Source organism: Macaca nemestrina, chromosome 1 (assembly GCF_043159975.1).
Source record: "Macaca nemestrina isolate mMacNem1 chromosome 1, mMacNem.hap1, whole genome shotgun sequence".
Lineage (NCBI taxonomy): Eukaryota > Metazoa > Chordata > Mammalia > Primates > Cercopithecidae > Macaca > Macaca nemestrina.
In genome coordinates, this window is record NC_092125.1 from 182100422 (window position 1) to 182117846 (window position 17425).

Here is a 17425-nt window from a genome sequence, read left to right on the forward strand (position 1 = left end):
GCCTCTGTGCTCCCTGTTGAGTGGAATAAGGGAAGATGGAAACTGATTAAATCGACAGGGCACTGTCACAACTATAGCCCCCAGGATAGGTTGCTAACTATCTGTCTTAGAAATCATAAAACTGCTGGGACAGGCTGGGAACCAGAGAAATATCCCAATCACAATTGTGTTGAATGACTGTGAGTTTGGTGGGCTGGCATGGAAGCCTTCAGTCAATCTGGACAAATGGTCACAACCAAAGCGAACTGCCAGGCAGACAGAGCAAAGCCTTGGAGGCTAAACAGCATAGAAATATAAAAGTTGGGGTAGGCTATTTTTGATCTTGTAGGTCTCTGTCTTGGGAAATCAGGGGGTCCTGGGGTACAAGGAAGGACTGACACAGGCCTGGGAGCATACTGGGATACAAAGCAGGTCACCAAGACGCCTTCAAGAAGAGGGACCTAGGCTAAAAGACCTATTATAACAATAAGGGGCCATGATTGTGGGGGAGGTTGTGTCCAGAGACAAGGGAAATTCCCGTCTTATTTAAGCTTAAAGAACTCAAGATCAAAGTGATAGTGAACCCAGAGGAGGGACTGGAAGTGCTTAAAGCCTCTTTGTTTTCTGCCCTATGTTTGTTTACAGGTCCTGAGCTGGATCCTCATATAGATGATGGCGGGAGGGGGCAGACAGAAGTATCCAGGTCCAGCCTGACAGCACTCTGGATGCCCCGTTTCTTCTCTTTTTTTTCCTTTCCTTTCCTTTCCTTTCCTTTCCTTTCCTTTCCTTTCCTTTCCTTTCCTTTCCTTTCCTTTCCTTTCCTTTCCTTTCCTTTCCTTTCTTTTCCTTTCATTTCCTCCTTTCCTTTCCTTTCCTTTCCTTTCCTTTCCTTTCCTTTCCTTTCCTTTCCTTTCCTTTCCTTTCCTTTCCCCTTTCCTTTCCTTTCTTTTTATGATCTCGCTCTGTCACCCAGGCTGGAGTGCAGTGACATGATCATGGCTCACTGTGACCTCCACCTCCTGGGCTCAGATCCTCCTGCCAGGTGCGTGCCACCATGCTTACCTAATTTTTGAAGTTTTTGGGGGTAGGGACAAGGTCTCACTATATTGCCCAGGCTGGTCTTGAACTCCCGGGCTCAAGCAGTCCTCCCACATTGGCCTCCAAAGTGCTGGGATTGCAGATGTGAGCCACCATACCCCGCCTGGACCCGTAGTTTTATCCCAGCCTACGCATCTACCCTCATGAAGGAATATTTCATTTTAGGACTGGGAAGACTTTGAATACATCCTGGATCCAGAAGCCAAGAAGCTGGACGACTGGAATGAGGCTATGGATGGGGAGTGGGAAAGGCCTCTGATACCAAACCCAAAGTATAAGGTGAGGGGGGTCTCTCTTTCCAATGGGTGTGAGAGATGAGACAAAAGAAATGTAAATGCTAATTGATGAAACAGAAATTCTGAGATCCTGTCATCTTCCTTTCCTTTAAGCCCCCCAATAAGACTGTAGCCTCATCTGAGCCCTGCTGTCAGGGCTATGCCTACATAGGATGGGGTGGACTGGTAAAGGCCAACATTGACAGGTATAGGGCCAGGCAGCCCTGGGCCTGGAGTTTGTCCAGAGTGGTGGAAAGCAGCCTGTCACAGGAGCGTAGTCAAAATAGGACATGGGTTTGGGGTCAGGAACTGGAAGTCTTAGAAACAGGCCAAAAGGAAAAAGGGTAGGACATGAATGATCCAAAAATGCAAGGGGTAGGGACACTTTTTATTTTATTTATTTATTCATTTATTTTGAGACAGAATGTTGCACTGTCATCCAGTCTGGAGTGCAGTGGCATGATCTTGGCTCACTGCAACCTCTACCTCCTGGGCTCAAGAGATTCTCATGCCTCAGGCTTCAAGCAGCCAGGACTACAGGCACGCGCCACCACGCCCGGCTAATTTTTTGTATTTGCGGTAGAGACAGGGTTTCACTCTATTGGGCCAGGCTGGTTATAGCATATCCATCATCCCTACACAGGAAGCATGGTGGCATCAGCTTCTGGGGAGGCCTCAGGTATCCACAGTGATGGCGGAAGGTGATGGCAGGGTGTCTCACACGGTGGGAGCAGGAGCGAGAGAGAAAGGGGGGAGGTGCTACACAATTTAAAAGTAAGCAGATCTCATGATCACTCACTCACTATTCAGTACCAAGAGGGGATCGTGCTAAACTATTTATGAGAACTCTGCCCCTGTGATCTAATCACCTCCCACCAGGCCTCACCTCCGACACTGGGGATTACAATTCAACATGAGATTTGGGTGGGGACATGATCCAAACCACATCAATTGGCCTTTCTGATTGCATAAGATCAGAAGAATGACAAAATACTAATGCCATGTTCACTGTTTGGTTCTTTGCTTAGGGAAAATGGAAACCTCGGATCATTGGTAATCCCAATTACCAGGGGGAATGAATTCATCTCAAAATAGATAACCTTAAATATAAGCCTGATGCCACCATTCGTCACTATTATAACATTAGTGTTCTCAGCCTGGACCTTTGGCAGGTAAAGCCCTCTGGGCTCAGAGCCACTGAGCCGCAGTTTCTCAGTTTTCACAAAGTAGAAAGAGCCCCAGGCTGGAAATCATAAGACTTGAATAAGTCTTGGTCTTTCTAAGCCTCAGACTGCTGATCTTTTAAACGGGGCCGTCACATTCTTCCTAATAATTATAACAGTTACTAAAATTTACTGAGTCCCTCTCATGTACCAAATGCTGTACTAAAGACTTTGCATATGCCATTTAATTTTCACTAGGAAGTCTCCTACTTCTTTTTTTTATTTTGGAAAATTTTAATATATTCTCTATTGTTAAGTGCACCAGATGCTGGACTTCTGAAGCAACAATTATACTTCAGCATAATAACATTTTCTACACTTTTTCTGTTAATGTTGCTTATTCCTCTGATTTATCTAGAATCAATGAATCTGAAAAACAAAAAGATTCTTTAAGCACCTGGTAAATTTCGGGTCACACATTAGAAAATGAGCAAGCATCAGTAATATTGATGGGAGTGAAAATATGACATTGCGAAAGTCTCCTACTTCTAAATGTGAAAAGGAGACTCAGAAAAGTTAAATAATTTGCCTGAAGACATATATCTGTTAAGGTAAGTAGAAAAGCTAGAATTTAAGTACAGCTCTTTTTTTGTTTGTTTGAGACAGAGTCTCACTTACTCTGTCATCCATGCTGGAGTGCAGTGGCGCAATTTCAGCTCACTGCAACCTTTGCCTCCTGGGTTCAAATGATTCTCCTGCCTCAGCCTCCTGAGTAGCTGGGACTACAGGCATGCACAACTACGCCTGCCTAACTTTTCTATTTTTAGTAGAGACAGGGTTTCACCATGTTGGCTAGGCTGGTCTCCAATTCCTGACCTCAAGTGATCCACCGCCTTGGCCTGGGATTACAAGCGTGAGCCACCATGCCCGGCTGAGTGCAGGTCTTTCTGATGTCAGATTCAAAGTTCCAGTACTTTACACTGCTTCTGCTGGTCCTACATGATCCTTGGAGGTGCTTCTAGGGATAAAGGGAAGTCAGAGATGTGGTAAAACTCTGAAACATTAAAATCCCCAGACAGATGTTAGGGGTGATTGCCCCAGCCATGATGATAAGTCCTGACCCAGCTTCCCTCCCTCTGCCAGTCATCTTTCCTCTAATTGGAAGGTAAAGAGGAGGGGACAAATACTCCAGCCTTTGAAAAGTTGTCCTCCTCTCCATCTCTTTCTTCTCTGAGACTTATTACTAAAGATGGAGAGGACTCCTCCCCAAATCAGGAGAAAAGAGAGTGCCTCAAGGCCCCAGAGTAAAGGTCTTGGCCATGATTCCTCCCAGGAGTCTGTTAGAAACTATAGTCTACAAAGTCCTGGATGAAGAATTCCCCTGGAGAGGAAGGGAACTCACTTTTGTTAAACACTGGCCTGGGGTCAGTGCTTTACCTACATTACCTCCCCAGATTCTCACAACTCTATCAGGTAAGTACTATTATCCCTTATTATTTCTGCTTTTTATGTTTGAGAGAATTGAGACTCAGAAATCCCAAGTGACATGTCCAAGAGCACACAGCTAACGCATGGTAGAGACATGATTCAAACATAGGTCTGTCTGTCTCTAAAGCCTTTGCTGTAATGATTACACCCACTGTACAACAGAGCCTCTGGAAGCCATAGCCACCTGTCCTTGGGTATATCCTGCAAAGTCCCATGGCCACGGAAATCTGTGTCTCTGATCAGTGATTTCTACAGTTCAGAGCCACCGAAGGTTTCTGGGACTGACGCCCCCTATTTGAAGCTTTCTTGGTTTGTTTATTTATTTTCTACTTTATTTATTTATACTTTCTTGCTTCTCTGGCTCAAGAAGACCAACATAGGAGTAGAATGAGGTCATGTATGTAAATAACCAGGAGCATGTGTAGCGGAGTGGGGAAGGGTTCAGAAGAAAAGGAAGGAAGGGAGGAAGGGACACATTGTATCTTTCTTTTCTTTTCTTCCTCTCTAATTTGAAGAATGTGGATACACTTTGTATTGTTATTTTTTTTTTTACAGTTGTCTCTTTTTAATACATAAGGAGAACTTTCCACATCTTGTAAACATATGTGATCATATTAATATGCCTAATCTGATTATTTCATTAAAATGCTTATCTCCCCACTGAAAACATTAAGGTACACATTTTAAACTATATCTTTATTCAAATACAAAATTAAAAGTATTTGACACTAATTGCTCTGGGTTCTATCAACCTCTGCAAGCAGGCAAATCTTAGTATTTGAAGAATTTAAACCATGCCAGAGGAGTGCTACTCAAACTTTAACATACATATGAATAAAGTGGGAGGTCTTATTAAAATACAGATTCTGATCCAGTAGGTCTGGAATGAAGCCCAAGAGACTACATTTCTAAAACTCCAGCATTATCTCTTAATTTTGTGAGGAGTGTGTGTGTGTGTGTGTGTATTTGAGAGAGAGAGAATTCTGCACAATGCAGACATTACCCTTGGGAGCATGTTTTCTTCTAACTTCTAATCAGGTCTGGCACTCACAGGTCCTATTCCACCACCTCCCACATCCCCCGCCCCCGCACTCAGCCAGCACAGAACATCCAGGTTACCACGGGGTCCCTGCACTTTATTGGAAAAGTCAAGTGACTCTCAGCATGGAGATGGGTGGGAATTCCCTCACCTGGTTCCGCCCCAATTTCCAGCCTTCAGATGCTCTGGCAGCCCAGATGCCCTCCCCATCCCTCCTTGGTCCCAGCCTAGTAAGATGATCAACTTTCCTGCCTAGTCCCTGACCTCTCCTGTTCCCTATTCTGACACTTCCAAAGACAACCCCTTTACCTTTTTTTCTTTGGTGGAAGTGACTGCATTGTTTTTTTTTCGTTGTCGTTGGTTTTGTTTTTTAAATCAGCACAGAGGCTGGGAGGAGATGGTAGAGAACAAAGAAACGTTTCCTCTTACCATTGAACTCTTCATGATCTTTGAAGGAATGAGTGTAGTCTAACCACAATGAGTATAACCTAGTCATAATGTCATCACCCAATGGGTTCATCTAACCCACTGCCCGGAAAAGCTGGAGCACTGAGAAGAGCAAGTTTCCACAACAGAGAGTTTAATAAATGCAAAGCTCGCTAAGCGGAAGGATAGGAAATTTTTATTACTCATATTAGCCTCTCTGAAAATTCGAAGGCTAGGATTTTTTTAAGGATAGCTTGGCAGGCGGGGGGCTAGGGAATGGGGAATGCCAATTGGTTGGGTTGAGGGTGAAATCAGAGAGTCAAAACTGTCCTCTTGAGCTGAGTCAGTTCCTGGGTGGGGGCCACAAGACCAGATGAGCCAGTTTATCAATTTGGGTAGTGCCAGCTGCACTCTGCATCAGAATGCAGAGTCGGAAAAACACCTCAAATACCAATCTTAGGTTTTACAATAGTGATGTTATCTACAGGAGAACTGGGGAGGTGGCCTCTGGCTGCATGACTCCTGAGTCATAATTTCTATTTTGTTAGTTTTACAAAGGCAGTCTGGTCCCCAAGCAAGGAGGGGGTTTGTTTCGGGAAGGGGCTGCTATCGTCTTTTTAAAAAAAAAAAAAAAAAAAGATTATAAACAAAATTTCTTCTATAGTTAGTTTGGCCTATGACCAGGAATGAACAAGGGCAGCTTGGAGGTTAGAAGCAAGATAGAGTTGATTAGGTCAGATTTCTTTCACTGTCACAGTTTTCCTAGGTCAGATTTTTCTCACTGTCATAATTTTTGCAAAGGTGGTTACAATAATACAAAGCACATTGATATCCCTACATCGTATGGTCTGTGCCACAGCCCTGTGAGGCCAAGAGGGTAGGACTTACCGTTGCCATTTTACTAATGAGAACACTGAGGACTCAGAGAGGAGTCTTGACTTGTCAGGGCCTGTCGCTAACAAGTGCCCAGACCTTTGCTCTTTACATGTTATTACTCAAGTGGGATAGCACAGGTAACTTGCAATGAATTCCTTAGGGCCTTAGGCTTTAGTCGAACACAGTTCACAGTTCTTTTACAGAGAAGATATAAGTAGACCATGATCACCAGTTAGGATGCAGGACTGGCAAGCTCATAGCCCATGAGTTTAATGTAAGGGCAATGGGGGCAAAAGGGCATTAAAAACAACAGCGAGATTAGGAGCAGTTCTCATGAAAGTAGGGAAAGTGGAAAAGCCAACAAATAGACAGTTCTCTTAGCAAGACTGCTGATGACTCAAAAAAAATCCCAAAGGTAAGAAAATATCTTAAAGATGCAGAAGGAATTTAAAAAACCAATTGTTAAAAAATGGCTCATAGCAAAATAATTATCTCTATTCAAAGTGGCTATTTTATCACTTGTTTCTCTCTTGGAGGCAGGGTTGGTTGGGTAATGTAAGCCCAAATAAAAGCCTTTCTATTAAAAACAAGAAAACTTTTTTGGCTATGAAACAGTAAGGCAGGGTTTTTTGTTTTTGTTTTCAATTTTTAGTTTTTGTGGGTACATAGTAGGTATATATATTTATGGGGTACATGAGATATTTTGATACAGGCATGCAACATGTAATAATCATATCAGGGTAAATGGGGAATTCATCACCTCAAGCATTTACCCTTTGTGTTGCAAACAATCCCATTACACTCTTTTAGCTGTTTTTTTATTATTATTATTATACTTTAAGTTCTAGGGTACATATGCACAACGTGCAGGTTTGTTACATATGTATACATGTGCCATGGTGGTGTGCTGCACCCATTAACTCATCATTCACATTAGGTATATCTCCTAATGCTATCCCTCCCCACCCCCCACCCACAATAGGACCCGGTGTGTGATGATCCCCTTCCTGTGTCCCAGTGATCTCATTGTTCAATTCCCACCTATGAGTGAGAACATGCCATATTTGGTTTTCTGTTCTTGCGATAGTTTGCTGAGAACAATGATTTCCAGCTGCATCCATGTCCTTACAAAGGACATGAACTCATCCTTTTTTATGTCTGCATAGTATTCCATGGTGTATATGTGCCACATTTGCTTAATCCAGGCTGTCACTGATGGACATTTGGGTTGATTCCAAGTCTTTGCTATTGTGAATAGTGCCACAAGAAACATACGTGTGCATGTGTCTTTATAGCAGCATGACTTATAATCCTTTGGGTATATCTCCAGTAATGGGATGGCTGGGTCAAATGGTATTTCTAGCTCTAGATCCTTGAGGAATTGCCACACTGCTTTCTACAATGGTTGAACTACTTTATAGTCCCACCAACAGTGTAAAAGTGTTCCTATTTTCTCCACATCCTCTCCAGCACCTGTTGTTTCCTGAATTTTTAATGATTGCCATTCTAACTGGTATGAGATGGTATCTCATTGTGGTTTTGATTTGCATTTCTCTGATGGCAAGTGATGATGAGCATTTTTTCATGTGTCTGTTGGCTGTATGAACGTCTTTTGAGAAGTGTCTGTTCATATCCTTTGCCCACTTTTTGATGGGGTTGTTTGTTTTTTTCTTGTAAATTTGATTGAGTTCTTTATAGGTTCTGGATATTAGCCCTTTGTCAGATGAGTAGATTGCAAAAATTTTCTCCTATTCTGTAGGTTGCCTGTTCACTCTGATGGTAGTTTCTTTTGCTGTGCAGAAGCTCTTTAGTTTAATTAGATCCCATTTGTCAATTTTGGCTTTTCTTGCCGTTGCTTTTGGTGTTTTAGACATGAAGTCCTTGGCCATGCCTATGTCTGGAATGGTATTACTTAGGTTTTCTTCTAGGGTTTTTATGGTTTTAGGTCTAACATTTAAGTCTCTAATCCATCTTGAATTAATTTTTGTATAAGGAGTAAGGAAAGGATCCAGTTTCTGCTTTCTACTTATGGCTAGCCAATTTTCCCAAAAGCATTTATTAAATAGGGAATCCTTTTCCCATTTCTTGTTTTTGTCAGGTTTGTTAAAGATCAGATGGCTGTAGATGTGTGGTATTATTTCTGAGGACTCTGTTCTGTTCCATTGGTCTATATCTCTGTTTTGGTACCAGTACCATGCTGTTTTGATTACTGTAGCCTTATAGTATAGTTTGAAGTCAGGTAGCATGATGCCTCCAGCTTTGTTCTTTTTTTTTTTTTTTTTTTTTTTGAGACGGAGTCTCGCTGTGTCTCCCAGGCTGGAGTGCAGTGGTGTGATCTCGGCTCACTGCAAGCTCCGCCTCCCGGGTTCACGCCATTCTCCCGCCTCAGCCTCCCAAGTAGCTGAGACTACAGGTGCCCGCCACCACGCCCGGCTAGTTTTTTGTATTTTTAGTAGAGACGGGGTTTCACCATGTTAGCCAGGATAGTCTCGATCTCCTGACCTCGTGATCCACCCGCCTCAGCCTCCCAAAGTGCTGGGATTACAGGCTTGAGCCACCGCGCCCGGCCACCAGCTTTGTTCTTTTGGCTTAGGATTGTCTTGGCAATGCAGGGTCTTTTTTGGTTCCATATGAACTTTAAAGCAGTTTTTTCCAATTCTGTGAAGAAAGTCATTGGTAGGTTAATGGGGATGGCATTGAATCTAGAAATTACCTTGGGCAGTATGGCCATTTTCACAATATTGATTCTTCCTATCCATGAGCATGGTATGTTCTTCCATTTGTTTGTGTCCTCTTTTATTTCATTGAGCAGTGGTTTGTAGTTCTCTTTGAAGAGGTCCTTCACATCCCTTGTAAGTTGGATTCCTAGGTATTTTATTCTGTTTGAAGCTATTGTGAATGGGAGTTCATTCATGATTTGGCTCTGTTTGTCTGTTACTGGTGTATAAGAATGGTTGTGATTTTTGCACATTGATTTTGTATCCTGAGACTTTGCTGAAGTTGCTTATCAGCTTAAGGAGATTTGGGGCTGAGACGATGGGATTTTCTAAATATACAATCATGTCATCTGCAAACAGGGACAATTTGACTTCTTCTTTTCCTAACTGAATACCCTTTATTTCTTTCTCCTGCCTGATTGCCCTGGCCAGAACTTCCAACACTATGTTGAATAGGAGTGGTGAGAGAGGGCATCCCTGTCTTGTGCCAGTTTTCAAAGGGAATGCTTCTGGTTTTTGCCCATTTGGTATGATATTGGCTGTGAGTTTGTCATAAATAGCTCTTATTATTTTGAGATACATTCCATCAATACCGAATTTATTGAGAGTTTTTAGCATGAAGGGCTGTTGAATTTTGTCAGAGGCCTTTTCTGCATCTATTGAGATAATCATGTGGTTTTTGTCTTTGGTTCTGTTTATATGCTGGATTACGTTTATTGATTTGCATATGTTGAACCAGCTTTGCATCCCAGGGATGAAGCCCACTTGATCATGGTGGATAAGCTATTTGATGTGCTGCTGGATTCGGTTTGCTAGTATTTTATTGAGGATTTTCGCATCGATGTTCATCAGGGATATTGGTCTAAAATTCTCTTTTTTTGTTGTATCTCTGTTCAGCTTTGGTATCAGGATGATGTTGGCCTGGTAAAATGAGGGAGGATTCCGTGTTTTTCAGAAGGAATAGTTTCAGAAGGAATGATACCAACTCCTCCTTGTGCCTCTGGTAGAATTTGGTTGTGAATCTGTCTGGTCCTGGACTTTTTTTGGTTGGTAGGCTATCAATTATTGCCTCAATTTCAGAGCCTGCTATTGGTCTATTCAGGGATTCAACTTCTTCCTGGTTTAGTCTTGGGAGAGTGTAAGTGTCCAGGAAATTATCCAATTCTTCTAGATTTTCTAGTTTATTTGCGTAGAGCTGTTTATAGTATTCTCTGATGATAGTTTGTATTTCTGTGGGGTCAGTGGTGATATCCCCTTTATCATTTTTTATTGCGTCTATTTGATTCTTTTCTCTTTTCTTCTTTATTAGTCTTGCTAGCGGTCTATCAATTTGGTTGATCTTTTCAAAAAACCAGCTCCTGGATTCATTGATTTTTTGGAGGGCTTTTGTGTCTCTATCTCCTTCAGTTCTGCTCTAATCTTAGTTATTTCTTACCTTCTGCTAGCTTTTGAATGTGTTTTAGTTGTTTTTAAATGTATAATAAATTACTGTTGACTGTAGCCATCTTGTTGTACTATCAAATACTAGATCTTATTCATTCTACCTAGCATATATATATATATATACACATATATATATATACACATATATATATATATATATATATTTTTTTTTTTTTTTTGAGACAGAGTCTCACTCTGTCACCCAGGCTGGAGTGCAGTGGTGAGATCTCTGCTCACTGCAACCTCTGCCTCCCAAGTTCAAGCATTTCTCCTGCCTCAGCCTCCCAAGTAGTTGGGATTACAGGCATCCACCACCACATCCAGCTAAGTTTTTGTGTTTTTTTTGTTTTTTTTTTTTGTTTTTTTTTTTTTTGAGACAGAGTCTCGCTCTGTCGCCCAGGCTGGAGTGCAGTGGCCAGATCTCAGCTCACTGCAAGCTCCGCCTCCCGGGTTTACGCCATTCTCCTGCCTCAGCCTCCCGAGTAGCTGGGACTACAGACATCCGCCCCCTCGCCCGGCTAGTTTTTTGTATTTTTTAATAGAGACGGGGTTTCACCGTGTTAGCCAGAATGGTCTCGATCTCCTGACCTCGTGATCCGCCCGTCTCGGCCTCCCAAAGTGCTGGGATTACAGGCTTGAGCCACCGCGCCCGGCAATTTTTTGTATTTTTAGCAGAGACAGGGTTTCACCATGTTGGCCAGGCTGGTCTCAAACTCCTGACCTCAGCCTCCCAAAATTCTGAAATTACCTAATTATGTTTTTGTACCCATTAACCATCTCCAAGGCTCACAGCACCTCACCCCTGGTTCCACTCCCCCGCTTCCCAGTCTTTGGTAACCATCATTCTACTCTCTGTCTCCATGAGTTCAAGGCAGCGGTTTTTTCAAAGCCTAGGGGAGGGACATGGGATTACTCATGCTACAGACTTTCCAGCTGATTGTACAACTACGCCCATGAAATTGACTTGATGATTTATTTAACATACTGCAAAAGTAAAAAATTATAAAATGACCATCATTTTGCCCTTTTTGATACATACTCAGATACTGAAAAGTTATGATAATAACCACTAGTGTCTATTGTGTGACTATTAACTGCTAGACACTGTGCTTGACATATATTATCTCTAATTCTCATGAAACTACTCTCAGGGAGTTATTATTTTCCCTACTTTACTTATGGGGACTAGGCTCAGAGGGATTGAGCAAACTTGCCCGATATCACACAGCCAGTATGCGGTTCAGCTGGTCTGACTCCATGGCTTGTGTTCTTTGTATTCAGTTCCTTTCTCATTCAGTAAACACGGAAAACATTACATACGGTGGATTTCATTAATCTTTTCCTTTCATTGCAAATACTAAAAATGTTATTAAAAAATAGAGAACTATAGTACACGATCTACATTGTATAGAATCTGGCTGGGCGCAGTGGCTTACACCTGTAATCCCAGCACTTTGGGAGGCTGAGGTGGGCGGATCATTTGAGGTCAGGAGTTCAAAACCAGCCTGACCAACATGGTGAAACCCTGTCTCTACTAAAATACAAAAAAAAAAATTAGCCGGGCGTGGTGGCACATGCCTGTAATCTCAGATACTCAGGAAGCTGAGGCAGGAGAATCACCTGAACCAAGGAAGTGGAGGTTGCAGTGAGCCAAGATCATGCCACTGCACTCCAGCCTGGGCAACAGAGCGAGACTCCCTCTCAAAAACTAAAAATAAAAAATGAATCTAAATTCTGCTTGCACTTCTTGTTGAAACTTTTCTTTTTCCTATGGTCTTTCAGTTTTTCTGATTAAGGAGAGAACCTTTTTTGTTGCCCAGGCTGGAGTGCAATGGTGCTATCTCAGCTCACCACAACCTCCAACTCCCTGGTTCAAGTGATTCTCCTGCCTCAGCCTCCCAAGTAACTGGGATTACAGGCATGCGCCACCATGCCCAGCTAATTTTTGTAATTTTTAGTAGAGACAGGATTTCGCCATGTTGGCCAGGCTGGTCTCGAAATCCTGACCTCGTGATCCGCCCGCCTCGGCGTCCCAAAGTTCTGGGATTACAGGCGTGAGCCACTGCGCCTGGCCACCTTTTTAAAGGCGTCTCTATGTAAGTATCATCAGAAGTAGGCACTATCAATCTGAGCTGGGGCAAGAGCCAGTGGGCACCAATTTGGAGGCTAGCAGAGTGATAAAATTTACTTCACAACCTTTTAAAATAGTGTTCAGAGGCATAAGGAGCACAGAATCTTGGGAAACTAAATTAATTTTGTTCCAGAGCAGATCAGCTAGGGCAGTACAGGATTTTGGACCCTCTGTGTTATTAATAACCCTGTATTTCCTGAGTTATTAATAACAGTTAATTATTGATTATAACCTCTGGGCCAGTAGCCTGGGAATATGCATTTAGCAAGGGTCTCCGGGTGCTTTTTAAGCCCTTCGACATTTAGGTACCTAGTTTTAATAATCCTGTTGTTTTCACTTCAGCAGGTAAAACCGGGCAGCATCTTTAACAATTTCCTTCTTACAAATGAAGAGTTTGCTCAAAAAGTTGGAAATAAGACCCGGGGAATAAGAAAAGTAAGGTATTCCCCCACTCTGCATTCCAGATGTCTGACTCCTCAGTTGTTCACTGTTCTTTGCATTTCAAAAATCAGCCGCATAGTCTTTGTCTCATTTTTGGTCACTTGGCCCTGAGAGGTAGGAGAAGGAACTCATGTTCACTGGACATCTATAATTTTGTACTTGTGGCTCTGTCAGCACTTTCCAAATACTATCGCACTTAGCCCTAAAACAACCCAGCAAGACAGATATTATTACTTCCATTTTTCAGATGTAGGAACTGAAATTCAGAGTATAAAGTACCCAAAGTCATCCGCAGCCTTTGACTTGTTGAAGTTTTGCCTTCCCTTTTGATTCACAAACTATAAGAGTCTCTTATATTTTCTTTATAATTTTACTTTTCATGTTTATTATATTTTTAACCACCTAGAGTCTACTCTTGTATAGGATATAGAATTGTTGAAATATGGTAATTATACTATCCAAGCCTTAATGTATCAGTTTCTGAGAGGAGGATGTTCAAGTCTTCAGCTACAATTATGCATCTATTTTTCCCTGCAGTTTCTCTCTCTGTCTGCCTCTGTGTGTGTATATATAAGTATTTATATTTATATCTACATTTGTAAGAGACAGAGTCTTGCTCTGTCTGCACAGAGTGCAGTGGTGTGATTGTGACTCACTGCTGCTTCAAACTCCTGGGCTCAAGCAATCTTCCCACCTTAGCCTCTCGAGTAGCTAGGACTACAGAAGTGCAGAAGTGTGCCACCACACCCAGCTAACTTAAAAACAATTTTTTTTTGGCCAGGCGCGGTGGCTCACGCCTGTAATCCCAACACTTTGGGAGGCCGAGGCGGGTGGATCACCTGAGGTCGGGAGTTTGAGACCAGCCTGAACAACAAGGAGAAATCCCCGTCTCTACTAAAAATACAAAATTAGCCAGGTGTGGTGGCAGATGCCTGTAATCCCAGCTACTCGGGAGGCTAAGGCAGCAGAATCACTTGAACCCAGGAGGCGGAGGTTGCAGTGAGCCGAGATGCGCCATTGCACTCCAGCCTGGGCAACAAGAGCGAAACTCTATCTCAAAAAAAAAAATTTTTTTTTAAGAGATGGGATCTTGCTCTGTTGCCCAGGCTGGTTTCAAACTCCTGGCCTCTCATGCTCCTTTTGTGTTTCAGACTACCTACTCTAGTGCATTGATCTAGAAGGGAGCTACTGAGCTCATTTTCTTTTTCTTTGTTGTTTTGGTTTTTGTTGTCGTTGAGACAGGGTCTTGCTTCTTGGCCCAGGCCGGGGTACAGTGGTGAGAATACAGCTCACTACAGACTCAATCCCCGGGGCTCAAGCGATCCTCCTGCCTCAGCCTCTCAAGTAGCTGGGACTACAGATGCAGGCCACCATGCCGGGTTAATTTTTTTTTTAACGTTTTTGTAGAGACGGGATCTTGCCGTGTTGTCCAGGCTGATCTTGAACTCCTGGGCTCAAGCAATCCAAGTGCCCCAGCCTCCCAAAGTGTTGGGATTACAGAAAATAGGCCTAAGCTTATTTTCTGGTGGACGGCTACAAGAAAGAAGCAAGGTGATGAGTGCTGTTTACCGGCTTCCCCGGCCTCCTAGAACTATTTTATGGGTGGAGTGATACTTGGGGCAATGGCCTCATGACCCTGACAAGCTCTATCCAGATATCCTGGTTCTGCAGGAAGGTCCATTCAAAAGCAGGTTGTGGCCAATACTTGATTACTCAATAGGCGGATTAAGCTTATGCTTAGAGCACCCGCAAAAACACAGGCCCCCCCAAAATTTGCTTGTTTGTTTTTTAAAGAGCTTTGATACTTAATATTTCCTTAAAAAAAAAAAAATAGAAAGACCAGGCGTGGTAGTCCATGACTATAATCCCAGCACTTTGGGAGGCTGAGGTGGGTGGATCATTTGAGGTCAGGAGTTCAAGACCAGCCTGGCCAACATGGTGAAATCCCATCTCTACTAAAAGTACAAAAATTAGCCAGGCATGGTGGCGGGTGCCTGTAATCCCAGCTACTCAGGAGACTGAGACAGGAGAATCACTTGAACCTGGGAGGTGGAGGTTGCAGTGAGCTGAGATGGGGCCACTGCACTCCAATCTGGGCTACAGCGTGAGCCACCGTCTAAAAAAAAATTGAAACAGTCATTCTGGGAAAAATTATTTGACCTTGTAATACTTTTTAGTCTGCTTTTGTCTTGTTTTACTTTAGGATTATATCTAAAATTGTTTTGTGAAGGTACTTTTTCGTATTGGTTAAGAGTTTGAATTTTGGAGCTAGACTGCTTGAGTTCAAATCCAGGCTGCATTATTTAGTAGCTGTATGAACTTAGGCAAGTTATTTAACCGCTCTTCATCTATAAATGGAGAATAATGATAGCCTCTGTCTTATAAGTTCCTGGTATATAGTAAGTGCTCAATACATGGTAGTTATTATTATTAAACCATACATTCACTTGACAAGTACTTGAGTACCTGTTCAAAGCACTGTTTTAAATGCTGGGGTTATAGCAGTGAAATAAAACAGAGAAGTTTCTACCTTCATGGGGCTTACTTTCAGTTTGGGGAGATCGACAAGAAAAGTGTAAGGAAGTCTGAATCTCAGATCCCTCATCTAGAAAGTAGAACAAGTAACACACCTCATACTTTGCTGTGAGGAATGTAAATAACATGTGTAGATTGCCTATTATAGCACTGTGGTTAGCAATGCAGTAGGCATTCAATAAATGTTTGCTAAACTGGAACCAATTTTATTTATGAACAAACTACACACACACATACACATTTCTATTCACCCTACACATGCTGAAACTTTGTATATAAACACTATCCCAGAAATCTTAACACTGTTGGAAGGCTGAGCACGGTGTCTCGTGCCTGTAATCCCAGCACTCTGGAAGGCTGAGGTGGGTGGATCTCCTGAGATTAGGAGTTCAAGACCAGCCTAGGCAACATAGCCAACCCCCATCCCTATGAAAAATACAAAAATAAAATTAGCCAGTTGTAGTGGCGTGTGCCTGTGGTCCCAGCTACTCAGGAGGCTGAGGTGGGAGGACCGCTTGAGCCCAGGACGTAGAGGTTGTAATGAACCAAGATGGCACCATTGCATTCCAGCTTGGATGACAGAGTGAGACCTCATCTCGAAAAATAAATAAATAAATAAATAAATAAATAAATAAATGATTATGGGAAGATGTCAGATATTTCTAAAGTTGGTTAACTTTGTTTATACTATCGGTAAATTATTTTGAAATTCCACATTCTAAACAGGACCTAAGAGAAGCAATGGAGAGAACTATATGAAGAAACTGGAAAAAGAAAGCAGGCAGAAGAGGCCAAGGAGAAAAAGGAAATGGAGGAAGAAGAGGAAGATGGCATTTGGGGAATTGAAGAAAAGGGAAATGAATTGGATCCCACTGCAGAGCCAGGAAATGACAGGCAGATGCAGGAACATGATGCTGACAGAGCATTTCTGGATAAAAATGAAAGAGTCCTTGTTGACCAGAAGGATGAACTGTAACTGGGGTTATAGAGGCAAATGTTAGGAGGAGAAATATTCATGAGGTTGGTACAAATTGGGGAGCAAAATAACTTACTTTTTTGAAATAAACTTTGGATTTGTATTTCCATCCCACTCCCTTTGCTCTGTGAGACCTGGGGAAAGTCACACTGCCTCTTGGGGCTTCTATTTCCTTATTAGTGGAAAGGGAGTGATCATTTCTCTTTTATGAGGTTGTAGGGATTAAATGAACTAATGTATGTAAAGTGCCTGATACAAATATGTAGTCAAAAAATGGTTGCTATCACTACTATCATTATTATGGAGTTTATGAAATTAGTTATCAGTAAATAAACTTCTGTATAAACTTAATCCTCACTTTCAATTCATCCCAGGACACCCAAGGATTTTATTTTGTTTAAATGTATGGGGCCAGGCACAGTGGCTCACGCCTGTAATCCCAGCACTTTGGGAGGCTGAGGTGGGTGGATCTCCTGAGGTCAGGAGTTTGAGACCAGCCTGGCTAACATGGTGAAACCCCATCTCCACTAAAAATACAAAAAACTAGCTGGGGTTGGTGGTGGGCACCTGTAATTCCGCTACTTAGGAGGCTGAGGCAGGAGCATTGCTTGAACCTGGGAGGCGAGGTGAGCCGAGATTGCGCCATTGTGCTCCAGCCTGGGAAAAAAATAAAAATAAAATAAAAAATAAACAAACCTATGTATTAGTATTTACTGAGCAGTGCTGATGGTTATACTTGTGGGCAGATGTTGTTTTCCTCTTGCAGATGTATCAAGCACTTAACAACTAGATTTCCTCCTAACATAAGAAAAAGTACTTTGTGAAAATCCATTTGCTT

The 17425-nt window shown here is 42.4% G+C and overlaps 1 long non-coding RNA gene across 1 annotated transcript; it reads left to right on the plus strand.

The window, feature by feature from the left end:
* The first annotated feature begins 1036 nt into the window (after positions 1-1036).
* LOC105495039 (uncharacterized) lies at positions 1037-16473 on the plus strand. Its single transcript, XR_011620999.1, has 2 exons — positions 1037-1356; positions 16338-16473. It is a non-coding gene; the product is annotated as an uncharacterized lncRNA (long non-coding RNA).
* The last annotated feature ends 952 nt before the right edge of the window (positions 16474-17425 follow it).